Here is a 15,254-nt window from a genome sequence, read left to right on the forward strand (position 1 = left end):
AATATACGTCTAAAAGGTTATTCCTGAAGTTTTTGTGTCCTGCCTCTCTTCATTGCACTATGCTCCGGTCTCGAAAGAGGACCCCGGTACACGTTAGGTGCTTTAGGACCGAGGAGTCGGACCTTTTTCACCTAGCATTACACAATGCTTAACAACACTTCATAGTTATTACACTTAATGTTTGACACTTCATTGTTTTCTCAAGTTCCAATGATATACAAACTTCAATAATCCGTCACTGTTTGCCACTGTTTTCACAAGTAACAAAAGTATACAATCTTCACTGACACTGACACTGCACTACACTCAGACTGAACCAAAACCGACTGCACTGGACTCAAACTGACATGACACCTCAGTAAACTTGTAATAAACTCTACGCCATCTTATATAAGCTTGCATTATTCAAGAAAAGTCTACATTTTACGAGTATACTCTCGACGAGCAACAGTTGCCAACTCAGACACATCAAAACATGCAGAGTTGTCTCACATTACATAACACTCTAAATCATTTACCATACGAACTTAAATTACATAATTTAACAAGCAATCACTTAAATAAACATTATAAAGAAAAAGAGCATAAAAATAAATGAATGTTTAACTCACGAAATAACTACACTCACAAACAACAGGCAAACGGGCAACTCTGATGACTCGTACCGGAACTTACGGTACGAGAAACGTCTCGAAGGTACGAGACTACCTAACTGGCAAATCCCCCTTCATAACAGTATATATATATATATATATATATATATATATATATATATATATATATATATATGTTATTTAATATATATATTAAATAACATAACAGAGGAAGGAAAAAGAAATGAATTAAAAAAGAAAATCCGTACACCAGATTACTGGTGTCCTCTTTTCATAAAGCATTTGTAACAGTTAGACTCGAATAGCTGCAGGTTGAAGTTTTGAGGGAAACAACTCTGGGGAAGCGAGTTCCAGAGAAATGCAGTTTGGGAAATGGAAGATTTCTGATAGGCAGAAGTTCTGCAACATGTCTGAGTTACATTCCAGTCATGAGCGCTACCAGATGCCCGTGTAGCACGAGGGAAGGCATGGAAAGGTGGCACAATGGCACAACTTCGTCTGAGCATTTGCTCTGAAATTATCTGTAGAACAATGCAAGGGAGGCAACATTCCTTCTTACTTGTAGCCGTTAGAATTATCAATAATAGCAGGATTATTGATAATTCTAACAGCTTTGTTCTGAATTTTGTCAAGTTGTTTAATAAAACCTCTCCACATCGATTCCACAAGGGTGAGCAGTATTCAAGCTGAGAGAGCACATGACTCTTATAAATTATAGCTAACTCCTCGTCAGTGAAGAAGTAACGGGCTCTGTACAATAATCCAAGTTTCTTTGAGGTGGTTTTAGCAGGTGATCTGACATGAGAGGTCCAGCTGAGGGCATTGTTAAGTGTGACCGAGAATTTCAATACTTTTGGAGAATGGAATATTTCTACCATTGAAGGTAATATACGAGTCTGGCAATACCTGTCTTGTAATAAATTGTATATATTTAGCTTTACTAGCATTAAATGAGACGAGATTGTTTTGTCCCCATTCACTGATTGTAGATAAGTCTTGATTTATGGAGATGGCTGTACTGAGTTGAGAGTTAGAGATATCAGACTTAGTAAATGGGTGTCTGAGTGTGAATGAACTATGAAGTGTTGAGTCATCTTCATAAGAATGGATGGGATTCTGGGTGATAGATAAGATATCATTAATATGAACCAGGAACAGTGTTAGTGCAAGAACTGATATATATATATATATATATATATATACACCAGGAACAGGGTTAGTGCAAGAACTGATATATATATATATATATATATATATATATATATATATATATATATATATATATATATATATATATATATATATATATATATATATATATATATATATATATATATATATATATATATATATACAGTGGGGCACCAATTTTCGCGCCTAATTGGGTCCAAAAATAATGCGCGAAAGTGGAATTAGCGAAAGTTGGGGCATTGTCTTTATGGCAAAAAGGCTAATTGGTTCCCGGTTATCCTAAAGTAACATCAGATTTTCATTTTCACTTGTGGCCCCGAGAAGCAGAACTCGCCAAGCGCCAAAAAAAAAAAAAAAAAAAAAAAAAAATCGCGGTCAAATTCCGACTTTTAAAAGGCTAAATCTCCTGACTCAATTAAGGTATCAAGTTGAATTTAGTCTCAAAATGATCAGTAAAGTATAACCTAATTACATAAGGACTAAAATCAATTAAAATCTGTCGATATTTCCAGCGGCAGGAGCGTGACTGCAATTTATTGGTGTTATGAATAAAATGTTCATTACACCTCATTGCGTTCATACTCCTGCCACTCAAAATGCTGAACGTTTATAATTTCGCTTATTACTTAAGTGAATAGGGTATAAAATGCTGATCATTTTGAGTCTACATTCAACTTCATAGCATTATAGGGTCATGAGGTATAGCATTTTGAAATTCGGAAATCTGTGACCTCGATTTTCTCCGTGTTTATTTTCATTTCATTTTTATGCATAAGGAAAGAGTCAATGTAAGAATAGAGCAAAAAAAGAACATGTGCAATGAAAATAACATAATAATAGTATAATAAGATAATAATACAATACAATAATAATACATGGAAGTAATGGGCATGATAATAAACAAAAATTATTGAGAAGAGAAAAACGACATTAATGAAAAAATGCAATGCACGAAACGTAGAATGAAGAAAAATAAGAAAGCAATCAATAAAATTAATGGAAAACATTATTATTATCTTACTCAAGAAAGTAATATCGTATAATAATAATATTATTGTTTTATTTTGCCACTTTCTTTCAGCTTTGGAATGGTCTAAGGTAGGTATTGTTATTAATTTTTACTGTTACTTTTTTCCTTACAGAAATTTCATGGTAATGTCATTATGCATTGTGAGACAATAATCGTAAGCTGAATAACACTGAAAAAAAGCACAAAATTCACGAGAATTAGGAGAGTAATCCAGTGGTATGCGTAGTTAAAGAGCTTCTGATGCTCCCAGCTGTGTTTTGGCGCGAGGGTGACGAGCAACACGCACGGTGATTGGCCGAGCGGGGCTAAAGGTGGGACACTACGGCGAGCGTGATTGGCCGGGCTCAGCTGTCAGGGCGACGTGGGCGCTTAGTTAGTTCTGCAGCCAAGCTTGGGCCTCAGACCATGTGACGCAGCAATAAGGTCGAAAGTGTGGTGCACTAACATGCGAATACGACCTTGAGGATATTTGAAAAACTCCCGCCTCTGTCTCTCTCCAGATAGGGGAAGGGTGGGGGAAGACAATGCTATAATAACCTGGTTTTCGGCTGGGGTGGCGCTTGGCGAGTTCTGCTTCTCAGGGCCTCACTTGCAATACAGTACATCAAATCACTATTGTACATTGCATTGTGAGATACAAACAATAAAAACTGTACAGTACACATTATATGAGGAGAAACATACCACAGAGACCAGGTTGAGGTGTTTAATGGATGTTGGGGGTAAGTATCCGAGGTGCGTGGCGGGCTTATTTAGCCACGCCAGATGTATTGGCGCCACCTCTTGCTGCCTCGCTACCACTCTCTCTCTCTGCCTCCTCAGATGCAACTTGATGCAACACTTCCACTCTGTGCTGAATTTCCCTTTGTGCTAGGTTCTCTTGAACAAATCCATGGAAATCTTCATCCAGGTTAAGCTCCTCTATGGCACTGTCAGTAGGGATAGCACCATGGTCGGCTGCCCTCTCGGCTTCCAATGGTACTTCCACCTCCGTTATTTCCTTAGTCTTCTGCAGGTAGCGTGTGATAAGAGCCTGCTGCCCTTCATGGATGCGTTCATTGAACACTTCACCAATCAGACTTAGTGCTGATTGAAAGCAAGCAATAATTTTCTCCTTGTTATCAAACGTTAATGCCTCTGCCTGCTCGGTCGCTGTTTCACAAGCGTCGATCCACGATGACAACAATGCTGTTGTTGGGGCTCTTTCTTGCTGTTGCTGCTGTACTGCTTCTACAGGTATTTGTTGCTCCTTTTCTTCAATATCATCTTCCTCCATGATATCCTCGATGGTTTCGTGGGAGTTTTTGTCAATCAGTTCTTCAATTTCTGCCCCTGTGACGTTGGCAAATCCAGGACCTGGGACCTGCTGTACCACCCATAACGCGCCTGCCGACAACTGCTCACGCTGCTGTCTGTCTGCCTGGGTGGTGACTAAATCAGGTAGCAGCGGTTTCCAGGCATGTTTCAGGGTTGCCATGGTGAGTGACTGCCATGACTTAACAAATATTTCAACTGCCTGGCGAATATTAAACTGGCGCCAGAACTGTTTGACTGATAATGTGGCGTCTGATGATGAGGGATTGTCAGTGTCACTACTGTCGTTACTTTCATCTGACAAAAGCACAGAACTAGGTCCAGGTATGGGGGAATCCTGCTGTTGGATGGCACGTAGCTCTTCCTGAGTATCCGTTGATCCCCTCATCATGTTGTGCACATGTTGGTAGAACAGGATTTTGGTGTTCGCAATTATTTCCTGGTCCATCGGTTGGATTTTGGATGTGGTGTTTGGGGGTAAAAACACCACTTGGACAGCAGGGTGGCGGTCAACGAGGAAGCGGGCGTGGCCAGGTGCGTTATCCATAAACAGGATAACACGAAAATCTTGATTGTTGGCTTGGCAGTGAGATTTTGCATCAGGGACAAAGTGGTTATCAAACCACTCGAGAGATAATGCAGAAGTCATATGTATAACCCTTGGAATTAGACTTCCAGATATAACCACGGAGGTTATCCATGTTGGCATGCTTGTAGGAGCGAGGACGCTTTGAATGGTAAACAAATTAATGGACGCATCCTGTGTGACCCATCAGCATTTGCCGTTAGGAGTGCAGTGAACCTGTCTTTTGCCATTTTAACTCCACGGGCTTGCTTCTCTGCTACCGAGATAAATGTTGATCGTGGGGATCGTTTCCAATAAACCCCCGTCTCATCACAGTTGTAAATCTGGGCTAATGAATAGTTACCATCTCTAATTAACTGTTTGGCAATGGCAGGGAAGTTACTTGCAGCTGTGATATCTGCAGACTGGGCTTCACCATGGTAAACAGCATGTTTAACTTTAGCCCGACCCTTAAATCGCTGAAGCCACCCACGTGAAGCAGTAAAAGAAGGTGGATTTTTAATTTTCATTTTCTTAATCAAAGCTCTGAAGAAAAGACGAGCTTGATCTTGTATTTGGGGTCCTGTAACACTTGCACTTTCCTTGTTACGCCTATTAATCCACTTCGCTAAATAATGTTCCAATACAATCATGATCTTGTTGTACTCAGTCACACACTTTACACTTCTCTGACTTCCTCCTCCTTCACTTCCACTCACACCAAAGTACTTCTTTGCAAGGGCAAGGTTTGTCTTTAATTCACCATGCTGTTTCCTCATACTACGCACTGTCGATTCTGGGATGTTAAATATACGGCAGATTTCACTGTTTTTTGTGCCCTTGTCCATGTGCTCAACTATCTTCCTTTTCATTTCATTATTATACTGCCGTTTCTTCACTCCAACACGATACTCTCTTTTAGCCTTGGCCTTTCCTCCCGACTTTGAATGTCCCGGCCACTTTTTATCACCACCACTGCCTCCTGGCCCTCCCCCCACACCACCAGGCTCTCCCCCCACACCACCAGGCCCTTTCCCCACACTACCAGGTATAGTAGAGGCCATTGAACCGTGAGAATCCAACACAATGGAGCTAGCACGCTCGTACACAATGGCGGGAATGGGTGGACAGAGAGTTGACACGACGTCATTCAAGATGGCGGTGGGTTGCGGGCAGGCGGTGCAGGAAATTCAAAGTTCAAAATATTGTCCCAAACCCAAAATTTGTGCGCGAAAATCGATTTTCTTCAAGCGAAAGTGGAAGTTAGGGAATATTTGGTGCATGCCGCGAAAGTAGATTCCGCGAATCCTGCTGTAGCGAAAGTTGGTGCACTACTGTGTGTATATATATATATATATATATATATATATATATATATATATATACTTGGAAGTAATGAGAGAGTGTTTTTGATCGGTGATATGAATGGTAAAGTAGGGAATGTGAAGGTGGATGGAATAGTTGGTGAGTGGGCTGTGCCTGCTGAGATAGATGAGAATGGCAGTGCGTTAGTGGACTTTTGTGCTGGGAGGGGGTTGGTGATAGCCAATACCCTCTTCAGGCACAAGATGATCCACAGGTATACATGGCGAGTGATGAGAAGGGTGGGTGGTGAACTGAATGAAAGGAAGGCAATGATTGATTATGTGTGTGTGGATGAAAGGATGCGAAAATGTGTAATGGATGCAAGAGCTTATAGAGGTTTGGGGAGTGGACTTTCTGACCACTACTTGGTGATGGCCAGAATCAAGGTCCAATTAGGATGGAGAAACAGAAGAAGGGAGGGATGGGAAGAAGGAGTATTTGTAAGGAGAGTGGAAAGGTTACAAGAGGATGAGAAAAAGGCAGAGTATAAGAGAGAAATGGAGGAACGATTGGGCAAATATGAATTGGAGCAGATGGGGGACGTGGAAGGTGTGTGCAGGATATTTACAGAAGAAGTGCATGCAGCATGTGATGTGATGTGTCGGATGAAGAGAAGAAGGAGGGGTGTGCAAGGAACAGCATGGTGGAATGAAGAGGTGAGACAATCTGTGGCACAAAAGAAGAAAGCATACAATGAATGGATGAGAAATAGGGACGTGGAAGAAGTTGAGAGGCAGAAGAGAGAGTTATATGTAGAAAGAGAGAGGTGAAAAGATTAGTAAGAGAGATTAAGAAGAAAGTGGATGAGGAATTTGGAAGGAACTTGAATGTAAAGTGGAGGGACTGTAAGAAAATGTTCTGGAAAGAGGTGAAAAGAGTAAGACAGGGTGGAAGTGAAGTTAGCAGGGGAGTGAAAGATAAAAATGGTAGATTACTAGTGGAGAAGGGAGAAAAAGTGAGCAGATGGAGAGAACACTTTAAGGAATTGTTGAACATACAGGATGGAAGTAATGCGAGTATAAGTGGCTGGGGAATGGCTGGGATGAGGAGGGAGGTGAGAAGACAGGAAGAAATCAGTAGGATAGAAGTTGTGGAAGCAATGAAGAAAGTTAAATTGGGGAAAGCCCCAGAAATTGATGGAGTGTGTGGTGAAATGCTGAAGTATGGGGGAGAGGTAGTAGTAGAATGGATGTGGAAATTGTGCAGATTGGCCTGGGAGGAAGGTAGAGTTCCAGAGGATTGGAAGTCAGGTATAATTATTCCCTTGTACAAAGGAAAAGAGGAAAAAGAAGTGTGTGGTAATCATAGGGGCATCTGTCTTCTTAGTATAATAGGAAAAGTGTATTGTAGGATACTTATTGACAGAGTTAGAGAAAGAACAGAGGAATTAGTTGGAGAAGAACAGGGAGGCTTTAGGAAGGGAAGAGGTTGTGTAGATCAGATATTCATTCTTAGATCTTTAGTGGAAAAGTTTCTAGAGAAGGGAAAGAAGTTGTATGCGGTTTTCATGGATTTGGAGAAAGCATATGACAGGGTGGATAGACAAGGATTGTGGATAGTTTTAAGAATATATGGAGTAGATGGGAAGTTGTTCAATGTTGTGAAGAGTATGTATGATGGTGCTAAGGCTGCAGTGTGTGTGGATAGTGAACTTAGTTAATTTTTCTCTTTGAAGGTTGGGTTGAAGCAGAGATGTGTCATGTCTCCATGGTTGTTCAATCTGTACATGGATGGGGTAATAAAAGAGGTATAAGGTAGGGTAGTGGATGTTGGAGTGGCCCTGGTGAGAGAGGGTAGTGTTCGGAATCTCCCTGTACTGTTGTTTGCAGATGATACTGTGTTGAGTGAAGACAAAGGAGAGCTGCAAGGCTTGGTGGATGAGTTTGGGAGAGTGTGTAAGAACGGAATCTAAAGGTGAATGTAGGGAAGAGTAAAGTGATGGTCTTTGAGAGAGGTGAAGTCAGTGAATGTACAGCGAGGTTGGATGGTGAGGAATTGGAATATGTGAGTACATTTAAGTACTTGGGTAGTGTGATGAGTAAGGATGAAGGTTTGGAGGGTGAAGTGCTTGAAAGGGTACAGCAGGGAAGAAAGGTTGCTGGTTCCTTGAAAGCAGTGATAAGAAACAGGGAAGTGATCATAGAAGTGAAAAAGTTACTACATGACAGTATTGTGATACGAACTCTAACGTATGGAAGTGAAGCTTGGACATTGCTGGAAGGACACGAGTCAGGAGTGAGAGCAGTGGAAATGAGTTATTTAAGAGGACCCTGTGGAGTCACATGGAAAGACAGACTGACAAATGAAAATATAAAGGAGCGTTGTGGTGTGGATGTGGATGTGATAGGAAACTTTAGGAGGAATACACTGAGGTGGTTTGACCATGTGGAGAGGATGGAGGGTGAAAGACTGACGAAGAGAGTGTATGTGAGTGAGGTGGAGGGGGGAAGAGGGATGGGGAGGCCGAGGATGAGATGGAGGGATGGGGTGGAGAGGTATATGAGAGAGGGGGGGGTGAGTTGGGAGCGGAGCAGTGAAATGGTAGGGGACAGGGCGAAGTGGAGGCGATTTCTTTGTGGCCACCCCGAACGGGATTAAGGCGTCTGGAAATATATATATATATATATATATATATATATATATATATATATATATATATATATATATATATATATATATATATATAATTTCCAGGGGCACTTCACGGAATGCATGGGGCCTCGATGAACTCTTTTCACCAATATTTGTCTCTCGCCATCTCCTTCAGGTCCCACCAACACTTCTCTCCTGCTTCTCTTTTCATCGTCGTCAACCAGGTTTCCCTTGGCCTACATCTGTCTCTTCTTCCTCTAGCTGCCCACTGTGGCACATCCTGTATTAAACTTCCTTCTTTTGTATATATGTGCCCCAGCCATTTCCAGCTAGACAGTCTTACATATTCATCAACTGGTTCCATTCTCGTAATATCCATTACTAGTTCATTTGTAACTCTGTCTTGCCACTTTACCCCATGAATCCTTCTCAGTATTTTATTCTCAAATCCTAATACTTTCTGCTCTGTTGCATTTGTACTGTACCATGACTCATGCTCATAAATTAAAATTGGTCTAACCATGGACTTGTAAATTTTCATATATATGTCTATATATATATATATATATATATATATATATATATATATATATATATATATATATATATATATATATATATATATATATATATATATATATATATATATATATATATCGTAGGATAGACAAGGATTGTGCAAAGTATTAAGATTATTTGGAATAGATGGGAAGTTGTTGAATGCTGTGAAAAATATGTATGATGGTGGTAAGGCTACAGTGCGTGTGGATGGTGAACTAAGTGAATTTTTCTCTTTGAAGGTTGGGTTAAAGCAGGGATGTGTCATGTCTCCATGGCTGTTCAATCTGTACATGGATGGGGTAATAAAAAAGATATAAGGTAGGGCAGTGGATGTTGGAGTGGCCCTAGTGAGAGAGGGTTGTGTTTAGAAACTCCCTGTACTGTTGTTTGCAGATGATACTGTTTTGTTCAATGAAGACGAAGGGGAGCTGCAAGGCTTCGTGGATGAGTTTGGGAGAGTGTGTAAGAAACGGAATCTAAATGTAAATGTAGGGAAGAGTAAAGTGATGGTCTTTGAGAGAGGTGAAGTCAGTGTATGTACAGCGAGGTTGAATGGTGAGGAAATGGAAAATGTAAGTACGTTTAAGGACTTGGGGAGTGTGATGAGTAAGGATGGAAGTTTGGAGGGTGAAGTGCTTGAAAGGGTACAACAAGGAAGAAAGGTTGCTGGTTCCTTGATAGCAGTGATAAAAAACAGGGAAGTGAGCGTGGAAGTGATAAAGTTACTATATGACAGTATTGTGATGCCAACTATAACGTATGGAAGTGAAGCTTGGACGTTGTTGGAAGGATACAAGTGAAGAGTGAGAGCAGTGGAAATGAGTTATTTAAGAGGAGCCTGTGGAGTAACATGAAGAGACAGGCTGACAAATGAGGATATAACGGAACGTTGTGGTGTGAATGTAGATGTGATAGGAAGCGTTAGGAGGAACACACTGAGGTGGTTTGGCCATGTGGAGAGGATGGAGGGTAAGAGACTGACGAGGAGAGTGTATGTGAGTGAGGTGGATGGGGGGAGAGGGAGAGAGAGGCCGAGGATGAGATGGAGGGATGAAGTGGAGAGGTATATGAGAGAGGGGTGTGTGAGTTGGTATCAGGGCAGTGAAATGGCGGGGGACAGGGCGACGAGGAAGCAATTTGTTTGTGGCCTCCCCGTACGGGATTAAGGCGTCTGGCAATAGTATATATATATATATATATATATATATATATATATATATATATATATATTCATTTGGCCGGAGCCGGAGTCGGACACGTAAAAAAAGAATATATATATATATATATATATATATATATATATATGTCCGGCCGGAGTCGGACACGTAAAAAGAGAATATATAAATATATATATATATATATATATATATATATATATATATATATATATATATATATATATATATATGGATGTTCCTTGGACCTCCTTTTTCTCTCAAGATGGAAACTCCACATTAGGCCACATACAGGATTTCTTTAAAGTTGGCATTAAAACATTAATTCCCCATCATAGTTACAGAAAATGATGTAATTCACCTAAATAGCTTGACGACAGTTGTGCTAGAGTAACAGAACATAAAACAATAGCCTATAACACTTATACATGAACCACATCTAAAGAAGCCTTTAACTATTATAGAAATATTAGGAACCATGTTAATACTATTATCAATCTTTGTAAATCAAACGTTCTTCATAGACAAGCTAACAAACTGCTAAACAACCCAAATGATAACAAAATATTCTGGTCTACCCTTTATTTATTCAAATATCCCCCAGCAGATATTTAGTAAGTGACCCATGTGGAAAAGCCAACCATCTTGTCGATATTTTTTCAACAAAACCCCAAATACAGAAAATCACAATTTTCCGGTACTTCATTTTGATTCCCCTCAAATACCTCCTTTGAAGATTCATACAAGATACGTACAGGATGTATTACAGAATCTCTTAGTAGACAAAGCTACTGGTCCAGATGAAATTCCTTCAGTAGTACTTAAAAATTTTTCTCCATTGTTGGCTCTCGTATTGGCAAAATTTTTCTGCTTATGCATCAATACCTCAGGTTTTCCAGTCTCTTGGAAGAAACAAATATCCATCCTGTTCCTAAAAAGGAGGCCACTTCTGATCCAGCAAACTACAGACAATTGCTATAACTTCCTTTCTCGAAAAAGTTTTTGAGATACTAATAAACAGACACATTGTAAAGCCCCTAGAAATCAATAAATTAATCAATGATCGGCAGTATGGATTTAGACAAGAACGTTTGACTGCGGACATTCCTTGCCTTCTTACCCATCAGACTAACAAAACAATAGACCAGCATAGTGAAACACACACAAAAGCGCTGATATCTCAAAAGCATTTGACAGAGTATGGCAATGGGCCATATTGTCTAAGATGTCACACTATGGCCTTGCATCACTGGTTCCTTTAATTCCTTCTTACCTTCCCAATAGAAAAATACGGGTCATGGTAGAAGGAATTTATTCCCAATTTCATTCCATAAATGCTGGCTTACCCCAGGGATCAGTTTTAGTCCCAACTCTCTTTCCCATTCATATAAATGACTCCTATCTGCCACTCATAACCCATTACACTCTTATGCTGATGACTCGTCACTTCATAGTTCTTTCATATTTAGTACCTTCTTTACACAATCTGTATTATAAATTCCCAAATAATCACAACAATTTCTCTGAATCAGGACCTTTCTAAAATTAATCAATAGCGACAAACAAATCTGGCCTCATTTAATGTTCAGAAAACTAAATACACTAATTTCTCCAACAGAAAGAATCCCTCAGGCTTCCACAAAATTTAAAATGATCCCAATATTCCCATATCCACTACAATTGATATCCTAGGTGTCACACTAAACACTAACCTAAGCTGGACAGCTTATGTTAAATCTCATGCTAAAAATGCTTCAAAAAAATTGGGACTTCTGTACAGAGTTCTTGAATTCTTCACTGACGAGCAACTGGCCACAATATACAAAAGTCATGTGCGTTCTCAGATCGAATACTGTAACCTGAGCTGGACAGCTTACATTAAATCCCTTGCGAAAAATGCTTCTATAAATTGGGACTTCTGTACAGAGTTCGTGAATTCTTCATCGACGAGCAGTTGGCCACAATATATAAAAGTCATGTGCGTTCTCAGATCGAATACTGTTCGCCACTGTGAAGTGAATGTGAAGCGGTTGCATTGAGGCAATTGGACAAAATTAAAAAAAAAAACATTAGATTAATCAATAATCATGACATTACACAGGACCTTCCTCCATTACAAGTACGTAGAGATGTTGCATCTTTAGCATTAGTTTACCGATATTTTTACCGTAAGTGCTCTGACGAACTTGCTTCAATTGCGCCTCCTCTTCACATTTTCTCCCGAAATACTCGGGCAGCTGGAAGTGCCCATGAATTTTCACGCTCTCCCCCACAATGCAGAAACTCTGCTGATAAAAATTCATTTATCCTCAGAACTACTACTCTCTGGAAATTACCTCCTGGGAGTTGCTTCCCACAAACATTTAATCCACTTTTATTTAAATCCAGCTGTTATAAATATTTTATGAATGGAGGATGCATTTAGGCACATGGCCTTTATTTTTTATTTCTTTTGTTTTTCCTTCCTCCATTCATTGTCTCTTAAAAGAAAAAAAATCCAGGGGCAGTATCCCACAGCTACCTGATGCGTTCCCTGGTGGCGGATAGGGGAAGGCCTTGCAGATATATGAGGTACCGTCTTATAGTGCACGGACTTTGTGACCCCCTACAGATATATATACAAGCTTCCACCAAATTTTCTGAATAAGGTGGCACAAAAAATTACATCTCACCAGAAACTATGTGGCAGGGAGGTGAGATAATTTGCCACAATCCTCCCAACCACACATGAATTTTACTGTTAATGATTTGACAGGCGTCCTGGTTAGGTCATTTCCTACTAAAGTCCAGCCGCACTGCCTCCTGTGCTTATGGGCAGTGTGCCACCGAAAGTTTGTAGGCACTGTCTCGGTTGATAAGGGGCTGAGATATTAAGCAAACTGAAATCCATGAAGATCTATTCGTAAGTAGCCTCGCAGATTACAAACTTGATAACTAATTACCGAAATAGGAAACATTACTTGGGATACTGTAGCTTTGAGTGAGATCTACAGAAAAGACGTAAAGCTAATTCAGCTTCAAGACGCCAACCACATATTTTACTATGAGGAATGCAAAATAGAAGAGTTAGAGATGTATGATTTCTAATGAACAGAAATCTTGCAGAGAACATTGTTAGATTCAACAGTGTATCTGACAGAGTAGCTTAGGTTATGAAAAAAATACACCATGAAAGTAATTCAAGTACATGCACCAAATTCTCAATCTCAGATGAAGAAATAAAGACACTCTATGACGACATCTCCCAGATTAAGGAAGAAGAAAAGGCCACATATACTATACTCATGGAAGACTTCAATGCAAAAGTTGGGAAATCGAAAAATGAAGAAGCATGCATGGAAAAATTCGGAGTGGGAGAAAGGAAAGAAAGAGGGGAATGTTGATTAATTTTCCTGAAATATATAACATGAGAATGGTGAACATATTAATTCACAAAAGAACAGGGAGAAAATGAACCTGGAGAAGACCAAACTGAGGAACAAAGAATGAAAATAGCATCATTATAGCAGATAAGATTAACACGATCATAAATTTCACGGTTATCAACAACATAAATATGGGAAATGACCATAGAATGGTGGGTTGCACAGCCAGATTCAGCTTCAGAAGTAAAAGGAAGAATATGATTTAAAAAAATAGGTATGGGAGGCTTTAGGAAAGTGAGAGGTTGTGTAGATTAGATATTCATTCTTGGATCTTTAGTGGAAAAGTGTCTGGAGAAGGGAAAGAAGCTGCATGCGGCCTTCATGGATTTGGATAAAGCATATGACAGGGTGGATAGACAAGGTGTGGAAAGTATTAAGAATATATGGAGGAGATGGGAAGTTGTTGAATGCTGTGAAGAGTATGTATAAGGGTGCTAAGGCTGCAGCGCATGTGGATAGTGAACTGAGTGAGTTTTTCTGTTTGAAGGTTGGGTTGAAAACAGGGATGTGTCATGTCTCCATAATTGTTCAGTCTGTATGTGGATGGGGTTATAAAAGAGATATAAGGTAGGGCAGTGGATGTTGGAGTGGCCCTAATGAGAGAAGGCACTGTTTGGAAACTCCCTGTACTGTTATTTGCAGATGATACCGTGTTGTTAAGTGAGGACGAAGGGGAGCTGCAAGGCTTCGTGGATGAGTTTGGGAGAGTGTGTAAGAAACGGAATTTAAAGGTGAATGTAAGGAAGAGTAAAGTGATGGTCTTCGAGAGAGATGAAGTCAGTGAACGTACAGTGAGGTTGGATGAGGAGGAAATGGAAAATGTGAGTAGGTTTAAATACTTGGTTAGTGTGATGAGTAAGGATGGAAGTTTGGAGGGTGAAGTGCTTGAAAAGGGTACAACAAGGAAGAAAGGTTGCTGGTTCATTGAAGGCAATGATAAGAAACAGGGAAGTGAGCATGGAAGTGAAGAAGTTATTACATGACAGTATTGTGATACCAACTCTGACGTATAGAAGTGAAGCTTGGACGTTGTTGGAAGAACACAAGTCAAGAGTGAGAGCAGTAGAAATGAGTTATTTGAGGGGAGCCTGTGGAGTCGCATGGGGAGACAGACTGACAAATGAGGATGTGAAGGAACGTTGTGGTGTGGATGTGGATGTGATAGGAAGCATTAGGAGAAACACATTGAGGTGGTTTGGCCATGTGTAGAGGATGGAGAGTGAGAGACTGACGAGGAGAATATGTGAGTGAGGTGGAGGGGGAGAGAGGGAGGGGAAGGCCAAGGATGAGATGGAGGGATGGACTAGAGAGATATATGAAAGAGGGGTGTGTGAATTGGGAGCAGGGCAGTGAAATGACGGGGGACAGGATGACGTGCAGGGTATTGGTTTGTGGCCACCCCCTTTAAGGGATTAAGGCGTC

The sequence above is a fragment of the Coenobita brevimanus genome, chromosome 56, assembly GCF_032717465.1.
Source record: "Coenobita brevimanus isolate Jiangsu-jjx chromosome 56, ASM3271746v2, whole genome shotgun sequence".
NCBI classification, from domain to species: domain Eukaryota; kingdom Metazoa; phylum Arthropoda; class Malacostraca; order Decapoda; family Coenobitidae; genus Coenobita; species Coenobita brevimanus.